Source organism: Bos indicus, chromosome 18 (assembly GCF_029378745.1).
Source record: "Bos indicus isolate NIAB-ARS_2022 breed Sahiwal x Tharparkar chromosome 18, NIAB-ARS_B.indTharparkar_mat_pri_1.0, whole genome shotgun sequence".
Taxonomy (NCBI): domain Eukaryota; kingdom Metazoa; phylum Chordata; class Mammalia; order Artiodactyla; family Bovidae; genus Bos; species Bos indicus.
In genome coordinates this window covers 54,254,186-54,273,190 of record NC_091777.1, presented here as the reverse complement: position 1 = coordinate 54,273,190, position 19,005 = coordinate 54,254,186, and the positions used below count along the sequence as shown (strand labels likewise).

The 19,005-nt window shown below is 47.7% G+C and overlaps 1 non-coding gene across 1 annotated transcript; it reads left to right on the top strand.

Annotated features, from left to right (window-relative positions):
* Nucleotides 1-11,296: 11,296 nt before the first annotated feature.
* On the top strand, nucleotides 11,297-11,368 carry TRNAA-AGC (transfer RNA alanine (anticodon AGC)). The gene has a single exon. It is a non-coding gene; the product is annotated as a tRNA-Ala (tRNA).
* Nucleotides 11,369-19,005: the final 7,637 nt, after the last annotated feature.

The window sequence follows — 19,005 nt, the reverse complement described above, 5'->3', positions numbered from 1 at the left end:
CTGGGCTCTGAGTGTCCTTGTTGCTATTGATGACTGCTTTTTAAAATTCTACCTCTTTGCATTATTATAGTTATTGCTCCAAGTATCCTTAAATTGATCACCTATCTGTAATTACTACCACATTAATTTTTCTTTAAAAATCTTAATGGTTGTCTCACGTGGTCTGGAGGCAGGTGAGACCAGGATTGGTTCAGTGGCTCAATGATGTAACAAAGAGCCCAGATTTTTTTCCCCGTCTGCTCTAGTATCTTCAGTATTTTCTGTCTTCAAGCTCATTGCTTGAAGACAGAAATATGGTGGCAAGATGGCTGCCATGGCTTCAGACCTTACTTCTCAAAGCAGTAACTGAAGTCAGGATGGAATGGAATAAGATTCTTTCATTTCTCTTTATCAGAGAGAATAAACCTTTTCTCAAAACCCCTTCAAGTTTTATTGGCACATAATGGATCACATGATCACTCCTAAGTCAATCGCTAGCAAACAGGAACAAGGTTTAGACCAATCAGGCTTCACCTTTTGGGGCAAGACTTGCTTTCCTTAGTACACTGTCACCTGACGCCTGGACAATACTGGGGTTGGGTTAGCGCGAGAGGGATGTGTGGTGGGAAAAAGGTCCACCCCGTGGAAATGGTTTGGATTTTTCTTGGGAAATTCCTGGGGAAAAAAAAAAAGGAGGAGAGTTAAGTTGTCTATGATATGGGGAAAGACTCTTAATCCCCTTCTTTGTGTGTGTGTGTGATAGTCGCCCTCAGTCGTGTCTGACTCTTTGTGATCCTAAGGACTATAGCCCGTCAGGCTCCTCTGTCCATGGGATTCTCCAAGCAAGAATGTTGGAGTGGGTTGTCATCCCTTTTTCCAGGGGAATCTTCCCGACCCAAGGATCAAACCCACATCTCCTGCATTGCAGGCAGATTCTTTACCATCTGAGCCACCAGGGAAGCCCAAGCCCCTTGCTTGACTTGTTTCTATTTTGTCTCCAAACGTTTTCTCCCAAAGCAGTTTCCTCAAATTCACCTTCTTCCTCCCGAAGCTGACTCATCCCAGCATTACTGCATGAGGGCGTCCAGGGCTGGAGGGTTGGCCCTACTGTCATCAACATGTGGCTTCCATGTCTGCACCCAAGCAGCTGTTACAGTCGCTAAGTAGCCTAAGTTACTTCAGTCATGTCTGACTCTTTGCAACCCCATGGACTGCAGCCCTCCAGGCTCCTCTGTCTATGAGGAGGCATTCTCCAGTTAAGAATACTGGAGTGGGTTGCCATGCCCTCCTCTGAGGGATCTTCCCGACCCTGGGATCAAAACTGTGTCTGTTTCCTGCATTGGCAGGCGGGTTCTTTACCACTAGCGCCACCTGGGAAGTCCCAATTAGCAGGAAGGCAAAAAAACAGGCCAAGAAGGGCATTTAGGGACTTCCCTGGTGGTCCACTGGCTAAGACTCCATGCTCCCCAGTGCACAGGGCCCAAGTTTGATCCCTGGTTAGGGAGCTAGATCCCAGATGTTGCAACTAAGAATTCAGATGCCACAACTAAAGATCCCACATGCTGCAGTGGAGATCGAAGATGCCACTGTTGCAACAAAGACCCAGTGCAGCCAAATAAGTAAATAAATAAATATATCTTTAAAAGAAGAGCATTTAGGATTGTCACTGAGAAGAGTAGTTAGGGTAAGTAATTCGAGATGCTGTAACAAACAAACTGCTAAGTCTCAGTGTCTTAACACAAAACTATGTATCTCGCTTACACGATGTCTAACACAGCAGTTCCTTTTAGGCAGATGGTCTACAGGGCCCCGGTTCCTTTTCTTTTATGGTCCTGCTCTCCCCAGTGGGTTTCCCAGGTGGCGCTAGCAGAAAGAACCTGCCTGCCCATGCAGGAGATGTAAGAGACACAGGTTAGATCCCTGGGTCAGGAAGATCCCCCAGAGGAGGCATGGCAACCCACTCCAGTATTCTTGCCTGGAGAATCTCCATGGACAGAGGAGCCTGGTGGGCTACAGTCCACAGGGTGGCAGAGTTGGACATGACTGAGCAACTGAGCACACACGCATGCATCCCCTGCACACTCAGACTTCTCTTCTGGATCCTCTATCCAGCCAGAATTTGGGAAAAGAGAAGGCACAGAGCGTCATGCGGTTACTTGTCCTGGAAGCAGTGCATGTATTTTGACCGTGTTTCATTGGCTAGAACCCAGCCCCATGGCCAGCTGTAACTGCAAAAGAGTTAGTGGGAAACCTATCTGGCCATCTGCCCAACAAGAGGAAATAAGATTTGATGGACAGTGGACATTTTTTGCCACAGGAGATGACCCAGACGTTCCAAACGTCACTTCTGCTTGCATCCTGTTGGTCTAATATTGTTCATGGCTGCTTCTAGCTATAAGAGAGGCTGATTGTGTAAAACTGATACTTTATGGATTTCTAAAACTATGATCGTCTTAGCTTTAAGAATTAATTTTTGGGAAGAATTGGCATGTTCTCTTTTGAAATTTCCTCATTTGACTCCTACTGATGTGGGATTGGATTATTTCTAGGTATTTTAAAGTATTTTTGCTGACAATGTGAAAGGAGCCCAATTTCCTACAACATTCTCTAGCAGCCCAGGATCTATCGACATGATGAGTTTTTATAAGTGATCTTGAATCCAGCCTCCTATTGAAAGCATTAGTTGCTCAGTCATATCTGATTCTGCCATCCCGTAGACCATAGCCTGCCAGGCTCCTCTGTCCATGGAATTCTCTAGGCAAGAATACTGCAGTGGATTGCCATTCCCTTCTCCAGAGGATCTTCCCGACCTAGGGATCGAACCTGGGTCTCTCACACTTCAGGTAGCTTCTTTACTGTCTGAGCCACCAGAGAAACCTCCTATTGAGGTTGATTCTAATACTATACCAGTTTGTTCTCTGGATTATTTCTAGGTTACTACAGATTTACTTTTTTGCTCAGGGCCATTGCTGCTCAAGATATTGTTCTTTCTTCTTTTTGCTTTTTGGCCCCACTGTGCAGCATGTGGGATTTTAGTTCCCTAACCAGGGATGGAAGCTGCGCCACCTGCATTGGAAGCTCAGAGTCTTGACTGCTGGATCACCAAGAAAGTCCCAAGACATCACTGTCTCTGCCATCACGATGCAACCTTTCTTAAAGGATGCTCTGTTTTTGTCTCCAGGATTTTCTTCCAAGTCACTGTCACCCATGCCCAAGGTTAGATGTGTGCAGAGAGCCAATGACATCTGCAGGTTGACTGCTACCTGACTAACATTTGTTGAAGAGGAAGACTTTAAAATGAGCAACCAAGAATCAGTATTATCCATGGATACATTTATTTATATATTTTCTGGATCGTTTGATAATAAGTGGCAGGCCTCATGTCAGATTACCTCTAAATGCTTAAATGTGAATTTCCTAAGAACAAAGACTTTTGCATATGGGATCACAGTGTGTGTGTTGCTTAGTCATGTCTGACTCTTTGCAACCCCATAGACTGCAGCCCATCAGGCCCCTCCATCCATGGGATTCTCCAGGTAAGAACACTGGAGTGGGTTGCCATTTCCTTCTCCAAAAGGAACTATAGAAAGAAAGAAAGTGAAGTCACTCAGTCATGTCTGACACTTTGCGATCCCGTGGATTGTAGCCTACCAGGCTCCTCCATCCATGGAATTTTCCAGGCAAGAGTACTGGAGTGGGTTGCCATTTCCTTCTCCAATGCAACCATAGTACAATGATCAGAATCAGGAAATTCAGCAGTGATACAATAATCTAATCTACAGACCTTTATCAAAGTTTGTCAGTTGTTCAAAAAATGACCTTTATAGCAAAAAAAAAAAAAAAAAGGTTTGTTTTAAACCTTTAATTTACCAGTCAGGATGACATAGTCTATTTAGTTATCATATCACTTTCATTTGGAACAGTTCCTTGACCTTTCTTTTTGTTTTACGACATTGACAGTTTTGAAGGTTTCATGTCAGTTATTTTGTAGACTGTCAGTTTGGGTTGGTCAGATGTTTTCTCACAACCAGATTCAGGTTATATACTTTGAAAGAAGAAAAATTGTTGTAAAAGTCATTCTGTGTCCTCAGTGCCTCTTATCAGGAGGCAGACAATGCATTTTGTCCCATTACTGCCCATGGTGATGTTTCTCACTGTAAAGTTACTCTTTCTCCCTTTGTAATTAATAACTAATCCATAGGGAAATACTCCAACACTGAGTGAATATCAGTTCTCACCAAACCTCCACTTGCTCTCTTTAGATGACTTCATTTTCCCCCCACAGATTGCTTTTCAAGAACCATCCTAAAAGATGGGATCTAAATTATCCAGTCTAAAAGATGAAATCCCCAAACATACATGTGGATGCGTCTTAAGTCACTTCAGTCGTGTTCAACTCTATGTGACCCCATGGACTGTAGCCTGCCAGGCTCCTCTGGCCATGGGATTCTCCAGGCAAGAATACTGGAGTGGGTTGCCATTCTCTTCTCCAGGGGAATCTTCTCAGCCCAGGGTTTGAACCTGGGTCTCCGTCATTGTAGGCAGATTCTTTATCATCTGAGCCACCAGGGAAGCCTCACAAGTACAGAACTCTTCAAAGGCATGGCTGCGATGAGTGCTTTTCTGTCTTTATATGAATTGTATATAAATCATAAACCCTCATCATCTTTTTCACCCCAGAAGTGTAGGACAGCCTAATCTCCATCCCTCCATTAACCCTCTCCCAGGACATAAATGATGGGTACTACATTCAGCAAAGATGCTCCCAGGCGTCCACATCCGTGTCTGTAACCACTAAATAGCAGTGCACAGGACCATTCGCACATATTTCTGCCACCTTCTTTTCTTTCCTGGCAAAACTGTCACAGACATAAAATTTCTGGAGGGGGTGGCTTTGTACTCTGCGAACTCATTGCATGTCTCACCTTGGGGCAAGTGTCGTTGCTTTATTCCATTCATATGGTGAACATCCCAGCTTGTGGGCAGTTCTGATGGGGAACTTGTCATCCGGGGACCGTGAACCTGGATGGCACAGTTGTATCAGCTTGGCTCCCCCCGTCCCAGGGGCTGGGACCAGCTCTGGCACTGATGGAAGCAGACGTTGGCCTTGGCGGACCTGAAGCACCCGCCAGCAACGCCAATGCCGGTTCTTCCTCCAGATCCCGCTCTGATCCATACACCTGGCGCCCCAGTCTTCCCCAGGTCCCAACTGGATATTCTTTTGATTCCCACTTTTAAAATTAGGAAAGTAAGGTTACCATGGACCAGGGATACATAGATAGTGGCAAAGCGTGGGTTTGGGCACTGGCCTGCCTGGCCCCAAAGGCTGGGATCTTGTTGTTGTTCAGCCACTAAGTCACGTCCGACTCTTTGAGACCCCATAGACTGCAGCACGCCAGGCTTCCCTGTCCCTTACCATCTCCCTGAGTTTGCTTAAACTCATGTCTATCGAGTCAGTGATGCCATCCAACCGTCTCATCCTCTGTCGCCCCTTTCTCCTCTTGCCCTCAATCTTTCCCAGCATCAGGGTCTTTTCCAGGATTTTGACTTTGATGCTATTCTGCTTCTGGAATTATCCATGGACTTATCTAAATGTCTTTGATAAGCTATTCAATAAAAGGCAGATCCAGCCCATGAATCCTTAAATATTCTCCCAAAGAGATACTCTCTCCCCAAATGACACCTTTTGTCCTCAAAACAATTCTTAAGTTCTTGGATTCTTAGGGTTTCAAGACCAAAGCTAGGCAGAATCTTCATCTTCCCGTCTCCCCCCCAGTAAAATGTCCCCTCCTCCTAGGGAGGGGGCAAGGAGAGATCCACGGGGAGATTTCACTCTGCCCTAGGCTGCCTTCAAGAGTATGGCAGATTTTCTTTTCTGGAAATGGCTGCAAAAACCGTCTAGGCTGCAGCAAGGTTTCTAGAATCTTGCTACTCCTGCATCAAGACTGGAGTCTGTGTCTCCTTCCTCGGGAACTGAGAGAGCCTTGGTGACTGCCTTGACTAATAAAGTGGAAGTGATGTTATGTAATTCCAAAGCTAGCTCATAAAAATGCCACACACTTCCGAGCTGTTCTTTTGGGACACTTGCTCTTGGAATCCAACTGCCATACTGTAAGGAAGCTCAAGCAGCCAGAGGAAGAGGAGGAAATGAACTCTCAAGCCCTCAGTTCCAGCTGAACTTCTCAAATGAGTGTGAGGACACACTCAAATGAGTGTGGCATTTAAAAAAAAATTTGGCCATGCTACACAACATGTGGGATCTTAGCTCCCCAACCAGGGATCTAACCTGTGTCCCCTCCATTGCAAGTGCAATCTTAACCCCTGGATGGCCAAGGAAGTCCCCCAGAGTGTGCCATCCTGAAAGCAGGTGATGTCATGAGGAGCAGAGTCCTGTCATTACCTTCCCTGAATTGCAGTTTTGTGAGCAAAATGAATAGCTGTTGTTTTCAGCCACCGGGTATTGGGGGTGATTTGTTACGCAGCAATAGATAACTGTGACACACACGAAAAACTAAGTAGCTACCAGTTGTCTCTCGGTCTCCACAAGGAATTGGTTCCAGGATCTCTCCCCTGACTCTCCCATTAGATGTCAAAATCCTGAGATGCTCAAGTCCCTTACATAACATGGTATAGTATGTGTGTAGAGGCCATGGATGTTCTCATGTAGACTTTAAATCATCTCTAGATTACTTATAATACCTAATACAGTGTATTTGCTATGTAAATAGTTGTTGGAGCAACTATTCACACATTCAAGCTTTTGCTTTTTGGAACTTTCTGGAATTCTTTCAAATATTTTTGATCTGAGGTGGTTGAACCCATGGACGGGGAACCCATGGATACAGAGGGACTGTAATCAGAAAATGGCACAGCTGTTGCCTAGGTCCAGAAAACATTTTTTGCACCGAGTCAGGGCCACACTCTCATCCAAATCCTTCAGAAGAGCAGAACCCTTGGAGTCAGGCAGGCACGAGTTATCAATCAGGAGAATTTAGTAAGATTATGTATCTCAAGTGCTTAGCCAAGAATATAGCATGTAACCGGTGCTCAATAACTGTTAGTCACAATTTACTAGGACTGTTCTATGGGTGGATGTGGAAAGTCTCTTGCTGGATATTCTCTCTAGAAGGTAGGCTGGGAGGCTTCTGAATCTCACCACACTTCCTTTGGGCTGAATTTCTCTGCCTAGAGTCAGAGAGCTTGCACGCTCACTCAGTCATGGCCGACTCTGTGAAACCATGGACTGCAGCCCGTGGATTGTAATGGAATTTTCCAGGCAAGAATACTGGAGTGGGTTTCCATTTGCTACTCCAGGGAATCTTCTAGACCCAGGAATCGAACCTGTGCCTCCTGTGCCTCCTGCACTGGTAGGTGGAGTGTTGCCACTGAGACACCTGGGAAGCCCAGAGTCAGAGAGATCTAGGTTTAACTAACTTGAGCCTCCTCCAGTTTCTGGCTGTGTAACTTTGTGCAAGAGATTTAACCTCTCTGTTTTTGAAGTCCACATCTGCAGAAAGTCAAGAGGTCATATTCCCTCCCTAAGGGGTTGCAATGAAGTTGGCTAGTGTGGAAGGCTTAACACAATGCCTGGCATACAGTAGGTGTCCATACTGTGTGCTGAGAGAGGAGCGGGTATTCCCTCCATCCTCTGCAGAATCTCCAGGGATCTTCGTCCTCGCTCTGTCCTCCACCTCGAGTCTGACCGGGTAAGTGGTGGTGGTGAGAGGTCCAGAGAGAAAAGGAGGGGTGGGGTTCTTCTAGCCGGGTCAGCCCTGTTGTTCTCTCATTTCCCAGCAGCGGGCGCTCTGATGAAGTTAGGATTACAACTCATCTCCATTGCGGTGACCATAGCTAGCCCCGTCTGTGCAGATCTGACTGCACGCGGCTTTGGCTCTCTTAAATGAGACAGGATTCTCAATGTCTGTCTTAAAATTAAGAAATCTGGCAGAGTCACGGGCCTTTATATTCACTATATTTGTGGAAGAAAAGTGCCAACCATCCTCTTCTGATGGAGAGAGAAAACCGACAAGTATTTATTCCTTTTAATAATAGAGATGATGTTATCACCATGGCAACAAATGATCAAGGAAGATAACCAATCAGAACTGCAGGTTTCTCCCGGAGGTTATTTTTCTCAAGACATGGCAACAATTTTTAGAAGACTCTCAGAGACTCTTTTGTTCAACTTATCCTTCAAGGACAGTCTTAAATGAACAGACCAGGTTGGTGACAGGAACTCAGCCTCCAGGTTGCACAGGAAAACCAGATGGGTGCTCTCAGTTTGCTTGCTTATGGGATGGATTCTTTAGATGGTTTATTATGCAAAACAGCATCTCTGTGTGTAGCTGCAGGGGAGAAAGGACATCTTTGCCTCTTTTTTACATTTTAAACATTATTTTTATTAAAAATTTCAAATCACTTTTTCACACTCCCTTGGTTAATAGTTGGGGACTTGCATGTTAAAGAGCTGGTTCTGAATCTCTTGGGTTGACATCACAGAAAAAAGCAGCACCTTGATCTTGGACTTCTCAGTCTCCAGAAGTGTGAGAAAATATATGTCCGTTGTTAAAGCCACCCAATTGAGGGGATTTTGTCATGGAAGCCTAAGCATACTAAAATATTGAGTTCCCTTCTTCTGCCCATAGTCTCAGTGGCCCACAGACTAACACACACCTCTCTTTCACCTCTGTCCCCTAAACACTCCTGAACAAGGGATTTTGTCCCAGATCAGTCTGAGTGGGTAGAGTTTGAGAAAAAGTTCTATTTTCCTAGAATTCTTCTCTGGTTGAGGCTTTGTCATAATAACCAGTCTTCATCTTACTCCCTTTCCAGCTGTGTTATGTACACAATAAAAATACACACACAGAAACTGAGCTCTGTAGAGCTGCAGCTTCTCAACAGAAGCTCCTCTAAGTATTTTGAAGAGAGAAAATTTAATGCAGGAGATTTACTAGCAAGGTGTCCATAGGGTCAGAAAAGCCAGAGCCAGAAAGGATGGTGGGGGCAAAAAGAAGTAGCATATATCAGTCCTTTGTTCCTTTTTTATGGCTGAGTAATATTCCATTGTAGGGCTTCCCTGGTGGCTCAGTGGTAAAGAATCTGCCTGCAATGTCGGATGCAGTCTGTGGTGTCGTAAAGAGTCGGACATGACTTACCGACTAAATAACAACAGCGTTGCATTCTATGGATATGCCGAACTTTGGATTTTTTAAAAATATTTACTTATTTGGCTTTGCTTGGCCTTAGTTGCGGCATATAGGAGCTTTTCGTTGCAGCAGGTGGGATCTAGTTCCCTGACCAGGGGTGGAACCCAGGCCTCCTGCTTTGGGAGCCCAGAGTCTTAGCCACTGGACCGCCAGGGAAGCCTCCTGCCATACTTTATTTGTTTATCTGTTGATGGCCATTTGGGCTGTTACTACCTTTTGGCCATCATGCATAAGGCTACAATGAACATAAGTATGCAAGTTTTTGTTTGAATACTTCAATATTTCTGTTCTTGGGTGATGAAAAATGCTCTAAAATCGATGGTGCTGATGGTTGTGCAGCTCAGGGAATGTACCCCAAGCCACTGACTAGTACACTTTCAAAGGGTGAGTTTTATGGTATGTGAATTATATATCAATTAAGCTGTTACAAAAACCCTGAAAACGCTCAAACTTAATTTTACATTTACCCACATACATTTATGATAGGAGGCAAAGCACACAAATTCTTCCTTCACAGGTCTGGACTTTTCATTCTCCAGGGCTTTGTCACAGCAGGATGCCCTTGTGTGTGTACCTGTGTGAGCTCAGTCGTGTCTGACCCTTTGCGACCCCGTGGACTGTAGCCCGCCAGGCTCCTCTGTCCCTGGGATTTCCCAGGCAAGAATACTGGAGTGGGTTGCCGTTTTCTCCTCCAGGACATCTTCCCCACCCAGCGATGGAACTCGAGTATCTGGCATCTCCTGCATTGGCAGGCAGATTCTTTACCACTAGCGCCACCTGGGAAGCTCTTATGGTAGTTGCTTTTCTTACATGGCAGCTCAAGTCTCCAAGTGTTCTTGCCTAGAGAATCCCAGGGACGGGGAGCCTGGTGGGCTGCTGTCTATGGGGTCGCACAGAGTCGGATACAACTGAAGCGACTTAGCAGCAGCAGCAGCAAGTCTCCAAGAGATCAAGATGGAACTGCTTGTCCTCTTAAAAGCTAGGTACCTGGACTGGCATAATGCCACTTTGGTCATATTCTGTTGGTCAAAGCAATCAGGTGTTCTGGCGCAATCAGTCTAAGATTACCAGGAATGAGTCTTTTGTATTATTTATTCAGTTCAGTTCAGTCGGTCAGTCGTGTCCGACTCTTTGCGACCCCATGAATTGCAGCACGCCAGGCCTCCCTGTCCATCACCAACTCCTGGAGTTCACTCAAACTCACGTCCATCGAGTCAGTGATGCCATCCAGCCATCTCATCCTCTGTCATTCCCTTCTCTTCCTGCCCCCAATCCCTCCCAGCATCAGAATCTTTTCTAATGAGTCAACTCTTCGCATGAGGTGGCCAAAGTATTGGAGTTTCAGCTTTAGCATCAGTCCTTCCAAAGAACACCCAGGAATGATCTCCTTTAGAATGGACTGGTTGGATCTCCCTGCTGTCTAAGGGACTCTCAAGAGTCTTCTCCAACACCACAGTTCAAAAGCATCAATTCTTCGGCGCTCAGCTTTCTTCACAGTCCAACTTTCACATCCATACATGACCACTGGAAAAACCATAGCCTTGACTAGACGGACCTTTGTTGGCCAAGTAATGTCTCTGCTTTTGAATATGCTATCTAGGTTGGTCATAACTTTCCTTCCAAGGAGTAAGCGTCTTTTAATTTCATGGCTACAATCACCATCTGCAGGGATTTTGGAGCCCCCCAAAATAAAGTATGACACTGTTTCCACTGTTTCCCTATCTACTTGTTTTTGCTAAGTCACTTCAGTTGTGTCCGACTCTATGCGACCCCATAGAAGGCAGCCCACCAGGCTCCCCCATCCCTGGGATTCTCCAGGCAAGAACACTGGAGTGGGTTGCCATTTCCTTCTCCAATGCATGAAAGTGAAAAGTGAAAGGGAAGTCGCTCAGTCGCGTCCGACTTTTCGTGACCCCATGGACTGCAGCCCACCAGGCTCCTCTGTCCGTGGGATTTTTCCAGGCAAGAGTACTGGAGTGGGGTGCCATCGCCTTTTTAGGGCTACCATAACAGTGTCTACAACTTAAGTAAATACAATCCTGCTGTTCTCCCACTGACCACCAGATAGCGCACTGGATGTAATATTAATACTTGAGACTGGAGAAACATTTGGGGGTATAGCTCAGTGGTAGAGCGCATGCTTAGCATGCATGAGGCCCTGGGTTCAATCCCCAGTACCTCCATCTTTGTTTGTCTTTTGTGCTTCCCTAGTGGCTCAGACGGTAAAGAATCTGCCCGCAATGCGGGAGACCCAGATTTCATTAGATCCCTGGGTTGGGAAGATCCCCTGGAGAAGGGAATGGCTACACACTCCAGTATTCTTACCTGGAAAATTCCATGGACAGGGGAGCCTGGCAGGTTACAGTCCACTGGGTCGAAAAGAGTCAGACAGGACTGAGTGACTAACACAACAGGTAGAAGAGCAGACACTGCTAAATGCTTTTGTTAATTTAGTTGAGATGAGACTTTTGATTTCTTTCTTTAAAAAAATTATTTATTTATTTAGTTATTTTTGGCTGCACTGGGTCTTCATTGCTGTGCTCGGGCTGTCTCTAATTGTGGCGAGTCGGCTCTAGAGCGCAAGCTCAGTAGTTGTGGTATATGGGATCCTGCCAGATCAGGGATGGAACCCATTTTCCCTGCATTGGCAGACTGATTCTTAACCACTGCACCACCAGGGAGGTCTGAGTCTTTCAATTTCTTTATCTAAAAGCAAGTCTAGAAAAGACTTGGGCCTTTATTTCGTAATGTTTGTGGAAAGATAGAAGTAATCTTTTCCTGGTTTGATAGAGAAGACCTACAGTTATTTATTCTTTAAAAAAAAAAATACACAAAGGCTATTTAGTCTTGCTATCACCATGGCAACAAATAATCCAGGAAGACAGCCAATCAGAAACCTAGGCTTCTTTGAGAGGTTATTTTTCTTTGGAAATTGCAACAATTTCTATGAGAATCTCCAAGACCCCTATTCAAAATCTCTTTCCCAGGACAGGCTTGAATGAACAGAGAACAGAGGAGGTTGGTAACAGAAAAATTCACTCAAGCCTTCTGGTTGTAAAGGAAAATAAGATGAATGTTTTGGGTTTATTTGCAATCTGTCGATTTATCAAAGTTGATTTGATTCACTGATCGATTTATTGTCTTTTGGCTATACCAGATGGCTTGTGGGGATATTGGTTCCCCGACCAGTGTCCTTGATAGTGAAAGCACAGAGCCCTAACCGCTGGACTGCCAGGGAGTTCCCTTGCCTGAAGTTGATTCTTTAGAGGGATTTACGATGCAAAATAGAATCCCTCTCATTGAAAGTACAGGAGAGAAGGGACATCTTTATCTCTCTCGCTTTCTTTTAATGTTTAAAAATTATTTTTGCCCTGTGCATGAATTCACCTCAGTCATTAATAATGTTGATTGGATAATCTGACAATCACTTCTAACCTCTTCCCATGTATTGCTATGATACTATAATAGGTGATGGACAGGGAGGCCTGGCATGCTGCAGTCCGTGGGGTCACAAAGAGTTGGACAAGACTGAACTGAACTGATAATAGCTAAAAAGGTCAGCGCCACTGTTTTCCAGACCCACATGCAGCTACCGGTATGTGGTAACCTAGTTCTGGGCAATGAGTGTGCTGGAAGCTTTGGGGAATTATTTTTGCTGCTGGATAAAAGAGTAGAAGCATGAGAGGAAAAGACTCTGTCATCACCCCTACCTCCCTGCTTTTTTTCGGTTGTATGAGAAGGTGATGTCTGGAGCTTGGCAGCCACTTTGTAACCTTAAGGCAACAAGGAGGAAGGCAAAAGCCCACAAGTGGAGGAATCGATTCTTGGTTCTCAGTAACACGCTTGATTAAATCCGGAAGCCTCTTTCCTCCAAAATTTTAATTAAAAAGCTGAGAAATGTCCTTATTGTTTACGTCTGCTGTCAGTTTGGTTATCTGTAACTTGTAGCCAAGACACCCCAGGCTGAGCCATGTTCCTTTCCAGATTATGCTAGAGCAGGGCTCCCAAGCTCAAATATCCACAGAGACCAGGTAGCTGATGTGAAAATGAAACTACTATAACCTTATTTTCCTTTTATTTGCATAAATTTATAAAAGGAAGAAAAAAAGCACACATCCATTTCTTAATGCCAGGAGACTCCCCACTTTCTGGACAAAGTGAGTTAATCATAACAGGATCAGTGATGCTTTCATCAGGGAGTTAAGTTTTTGCAGCCAGAGCAATGAGCTTTACTTCCTATTTTAAAAACATGCAATGGATAAATAAAATTTCCCACCCCCAACATTTAGAACATGCTTTGCAGGGTGAAGAGTTACATTCCAGAAGAGATCAACCGAAAACAGTGGGGTTAAAGTGGCCCCTGCTAGGCAATCTTCTCATTCATTCATTCATTTATCCATTCATTCAGCTAACACTTATCTTCTTCTCGGTGCCACACATAGTTCAAGGCGATGGGGACACAGCAGCGAACAATCAGGCACTGGTTCCTGTTTGTTTGGATCTCACATTCTTGAAACCTAATTAGAACCTTTCCCCACCTGTCTGGGAAAGATTTGTGTCAACAGTCTCTCCAGGGGACTTCCCTGGTTGTCCGGTGGTTAAGACTCTGTGCTTCCAATGCAGGGGGTGTGGGTTCAATCCCTGGTCGGGGAACTAAGATCCTTTATGCCTCATGGTATGCCTCCCCCCCAAAAAATAAAACCACAACAGTCTTTCCAGGCCAAAGTTTCTGATTGTTATGTGCTGACTTGTGTCATTCCCCAAATTCGTATGTTGAAATCCTAACCCCAGCACCTCAAAATGTGACTGTATTTGGAGATAGGATGCTTAGAGAGGCGATTATGTTAAAATGAGCTTAAATTGGATTAACAGGTCCTAATCCGATAGGACTGGTGGTATAAGAAGAGGAAGTTAGGGCACAGACCCAGGGCAGAGCTTATGGGGACACAAGGAGAAGTCGCCTGCAAGGCAAGGAGAGAGGCCGCAGAAGAAACCAACCCCTGCTGACAGCTTGATCTCAGACTCCCGCCTTCAGAACTATGAGAAAATTAATTTCTGTTGTTTCAGCCACCGAGGCTGTGGTGCTTTGTTCTGGCAGCCCAAGCAAACAAATACATCCAACAGCACTTCTAAAAATTTCTTAATTTTAATTTATTTATTTAGTTGCATTGGGTCTTAATACAGGGTGTAGGCCTACTCGCCTCAAGGCATGTGGAATCTTGGTTCTGCATCAATGCTCGAACATACCTCCCCTGCATTGGAAGGTGGATTCTTAACTATTGGACCACCAGGTAAGTCCCCCCATCAGCACCTTTGAAACTTGGGGCCAATGGTTTCAATCCTAGTTCTAATCAATGCAGAATCTAAGTACTTGAGACTTATTTTTTTTTAATTTCCAGGAATACCCTAACGATCCAGTGGTTAGGATTCTGCACTTCCACTGCAGGGGGCATGGGTTTGATTCCTGGTCGGAGAACTAAGATCCCACATGCTGTGGTGCTGTCCAAAAAACAAAACAAAACAACCCTGGATTAAAAAAATTCCACAAAAAGATGAGTCATTTATCACATGCATACGCACCCAAGTTTTCTGTCGACTATTCTATGAATTGTCTGTACATGCTTCCTATTTATCCTGTGAAGTCCTTCTCTGAACTGTTCCCCAAAGGCTTCGGATTTGTTCACTTTCCTGGGGCATAGTAAGCCCAAATCACAAATATGTAGTGTTTGATTGGGTTTCCCAGGTGGCACTAGAAGTAAAGAACCCACCTGCCAGTGAAGGAGACGTAGATTCAATCCCCCTGGGTCAGGAAGATCCCCTGGATGGGGGCATGGCAACCCACTCCAATATTCTTGCCTGGAGAATCCCATGGACAGTGGAGCCTGGCAGGCTACAGTCCATGGGGTTGCAAAGAGTTGGACACGACTGCAGCGACTTAGCATGCGGCAATATTTGATTCTTTCAGCCATTAGATCTAAATCTTCTGCTACAAGGGATCTGTTCTGGGTGGGGTTCTTTACCCTCCATCAAATGGTATAGTGTAGATAAGGGGTGTACAGACTCTCAGTGCTTCAGCTGGGATGGTCAACTGCAGCGTCTGCCCACGACCTCTCCATGTGGCTTAGGCTTCCCAAAACTTAGCAGCTGGGTTTTCCAAGACTCTTTCCCAAGAGCAAGTGTTCCAAGAGTCAGTAAGCAGAAGCTGGCAGCCTTAAAATGTCACCACCACTTTCTTCTTAATAAACTCCATCTCCAGATGGGGAGGCCACTAGATAAGGAATTTGCACTTACCTTTAGTTCATCACATTAATCTAGTAATTTTACATGCATTAGCTCAATCAGTTCTCAAATAACCTCCTCACGATGTTGACATCACCATTCCATCATTTTTACAGAAGAGGTTCTGAGATGTTGAGTGGTCTCTGGTCTGGGCAGCCCTGCTGTTGTGTCATCATCGTCCAGCAGAGGGCACTCCACACCCAGTCCCCCTCCTATTTCTCTGGCTCCTAATAGCCGCAAAGCCAAGGCTTATGTTCACCTCCTGCCTGTGAAAAAGTCAAAGTGTCAGTCGCTCAGTCGTGTCCGACTCTTTGCAACCCTATGGACCGTAGCCCGCCAGTCTCCTCTGTCCATGGAATACTCCACACCTGGGGCTATATTAAATACATTTCTTGGACGATCACAGCTAAACTTCACAAGAACATCTGAGGTTGAATTTTACAGATGAGGATGTTGAGGCTCAGGGAGGTAAGGGCCAAGGTCGCCCCCATAGTCAGTGGCAGTTGAAGGGCTCAGCTGAGGACAGCCTGATCCCCAAACTTGCTGTCCCAGGAAGGTTCCTGCAGCACAGAGGGGGTCCCATCTCCCAGCACGACCCAGACAGCAACTCCCAAGTTGGCTTCTGTCCCTGGGCATCCAAGGTGGGGCTCGGACAGTCCAGCCGGGCTGTGGGGACATACCCAGGCCTTTGTGCCTCCCTCGAGATGTGCGGGGGTGAGGGGATGCCTCCTGACCTCCTGGGGATGGGATCTTGGTCACAGATACACAGATGGCTCCAGGATAAGAGGACCTGGAAGAGCAGAGATGGAGATGGTGATTCAGGGAAAACTTCGCGATGGACAGTGGGGGCTGGTGCCCACGTCACCACAGGGATGAGAACACATCCCAAAAGCATCCGCACTTGAGACAGTGTGTGCTGATGCTCTGCAGAGCCAGGCTGGGCTATCTGGGTGGACTCTAGGGCTAGGCTGCACTCCCTCCTGGGAACATTTCCTCCCCTCCTAAAGACAGGCCTTGGGGCAGCTTCAACACCGGCCCAGACCAGCCTCAGCCCCTCACAAGTCCCTGCTAAGGGTCCCTTCTGGCATTTAATTCACCCAGATGCTGAACTGGGGAAACCTATCCCCTTAAATTATCACCTTAAGTCAGGGGCTACAAATCAGTGCTGGGGGTGCGGAGTGGACAGCCAGCCAGGGACCCACAGACCTGTGGGAAGGGCGATGCCCATCATTGCTACTGAGAAAACCTGGAAATCTGGATTTTCCGTGAACGGCTCTGAATTGAAAATCTTTGCAAATAATTAAGGTTTCTGTTAAACACTATGCAGGTCGAGTGACAGATTCAGCCGTGGACACCAGCAGGAGGCCTTGGCGCTGAGAAGCTGGTGCGTTTGTTCCAGTGCACTTCAGATGGGCAGTGTCTTTCCCTCTCCCCCTTCCCCTCCTCCCCTGCTCCTGGTGCCCTGGTCCCCACCCCTCCCTCCCCCTCCCCCACCTCTTCTCCCCTCCCCCAGGAGCACAACCCCTGCCTCTCAGGCTTCTCTTCCCGTAATCCTCTCCTCCCCCAGCAGGAGGTTCAGCCTCCTGGCTCAGCTGCACCCTGACACTCCCCTTGCCCGGCTGGAACCTTCATCACACAGGCTAGTCCCCATCAGACTGGGGTGGCGGACGCTGGCCAGAAGCATGAGTGTGGAACGAACCAGGGCTCCAGGAAGATATGGAAGAACGCCCTGGCCCTGTTGGCCTCCCCCGGTGCCCGGTGTCCACGGACACACTCACCCCTGTGCTAAGCTGGGAGACCCAAAGCCAAGCCCTCTGGGTGGGCCCTGAGACCGTCCCGTCACCTGGGGCTGCTGCCTCCGCGGGCGCTCATTACACGTTACATTCTTCTTGCCTCAGGATCGACCGCGCCACCTTTCTGGGACTGAAAGGACCAGAGAGCGAGCGGTGGGCGGCGCGCACAACTGAGCCGGAATGCATGGTTCGGCCAGAGCTGCCACCGCGGCGGGGAGGGCGGAGGGGGCGCCAAGCTGGGACCCCACCGGCAGCTGCAGCCTCGCCCCCTCGGGGCGGCCCTAGCGGCACATGGGGTGCAGCCTCCTGCCCCAACCAGTCTTCCCACGCGCTGGCTTGGAGCCCGCGGGCAGCTGAGCCCTGGGCCGGCCCCGGCCTGCGTCCCGACTGCCGCACGCCCCTTCCTGCTCTTGCTTGCCGCCGTCTCCTCCTGGGGAGGGCGCCCCTCCAGCCTCGGCCGCCGCTCCCCTCCTCTCGGGTTTTGCGGGTTCCCAGACGGGGCTGGAGCTGACGCCACCTGCTCGACCCAGGGCCCTGCAGGCCGTGCGGGCCCGCTTGGTCCAGGGGTTTCCTGGACGCCGGGTCCTCGGACTCGGACTCCGCTCTCCGTGTCCTTCGACGCCCCCTCGGAGCGTGTGTCCTAAAACCCTTCCGACGCCTCCTTTGACTACCAGTTCCCGCGGGCCTCCTGCAACGCCAAGACCTCCCCCACGTGGCCTTTGGACAATTTCAACCTCCTTTTCCTTTTTTCCCCTCCATCACCTCAGCCACGTCTTAGGTCGCCCGGAACGCCACGAGCTCCAGGAACGCCCCCCCCCCCCCAATCTTCCTCCTCATCCCCCCAGCTCCGCAGCGCGCCCCGGGGAGCCTTCTTGCCCTGGAGGGGGTCTGGGGCTCAGTCTTGGTGGAGACGCATTCATTCCAGCAGGTTCCCCGCCGTTTCAGGCCTTCCTCAGGACCACGGTGACCACTTGACAGGCTGCCTCTTCCACCTTCATGCGATTCGGAGGTGTCCTCCGCCATGACGGACAAAACCTGGAGCAGGGCCTCTTGTCTTCCTTGTTCCTCAGCCCAGCGACTCCACCACAGAAACCATTTTCAACATCTCCCCACGAGTTTTGATATCTGATGAAATCCCATGGGCCACGATGGCTAGAGCTTGGGGTCCTCCACATCCTTCTGGGTGACCTGGCCGTCTCATTTCTAGGACTCACCTCCGGAAGAGTCACTGCCCTTGAGGGTCTCATCAGGTGTGTCCCTCTCAAGCACAAGAGCCACCAGGTCAGGATGCCGCTTCTGGCTCCTCTGATGGTCAAGCTCATCAAATCCAAGGGCTCTTTCTCTGTCACCTCCTTCTTGGTTTTGTCCAAAAGAGTCACATGGCCAAGAACTCCATGGGACTCTCTGCCTCATTCACGTCTCTGCAGGCCTTCCTTGCAGCCTGTCTGGAGTATCGTGTGCAGCACACGGTCCTTGTCATTTGTCCCTGCTCAGGTCCTCCTGTTCCACCTCTGCCATCCTGAGGCCCAGGCTCTGATGGAAGAAGGGTCCTTAGAATCACTTTTTGCAGAGGTACGTGGCTGCCCTCCTCGGCCCCTCTTTTGGCCTCTGGCTCTATTTCTGTGACCCTCCCCCTACCACCCGTGCTAGCCTTTTTGGCTGCACCAGAAAGGGGGACCTGGGTCTTCTAATTAGGAGGGGTGTCCCCGGGGCCCTGGCCGCTGTAGCCTGTGGGGCCTTGCAACCAG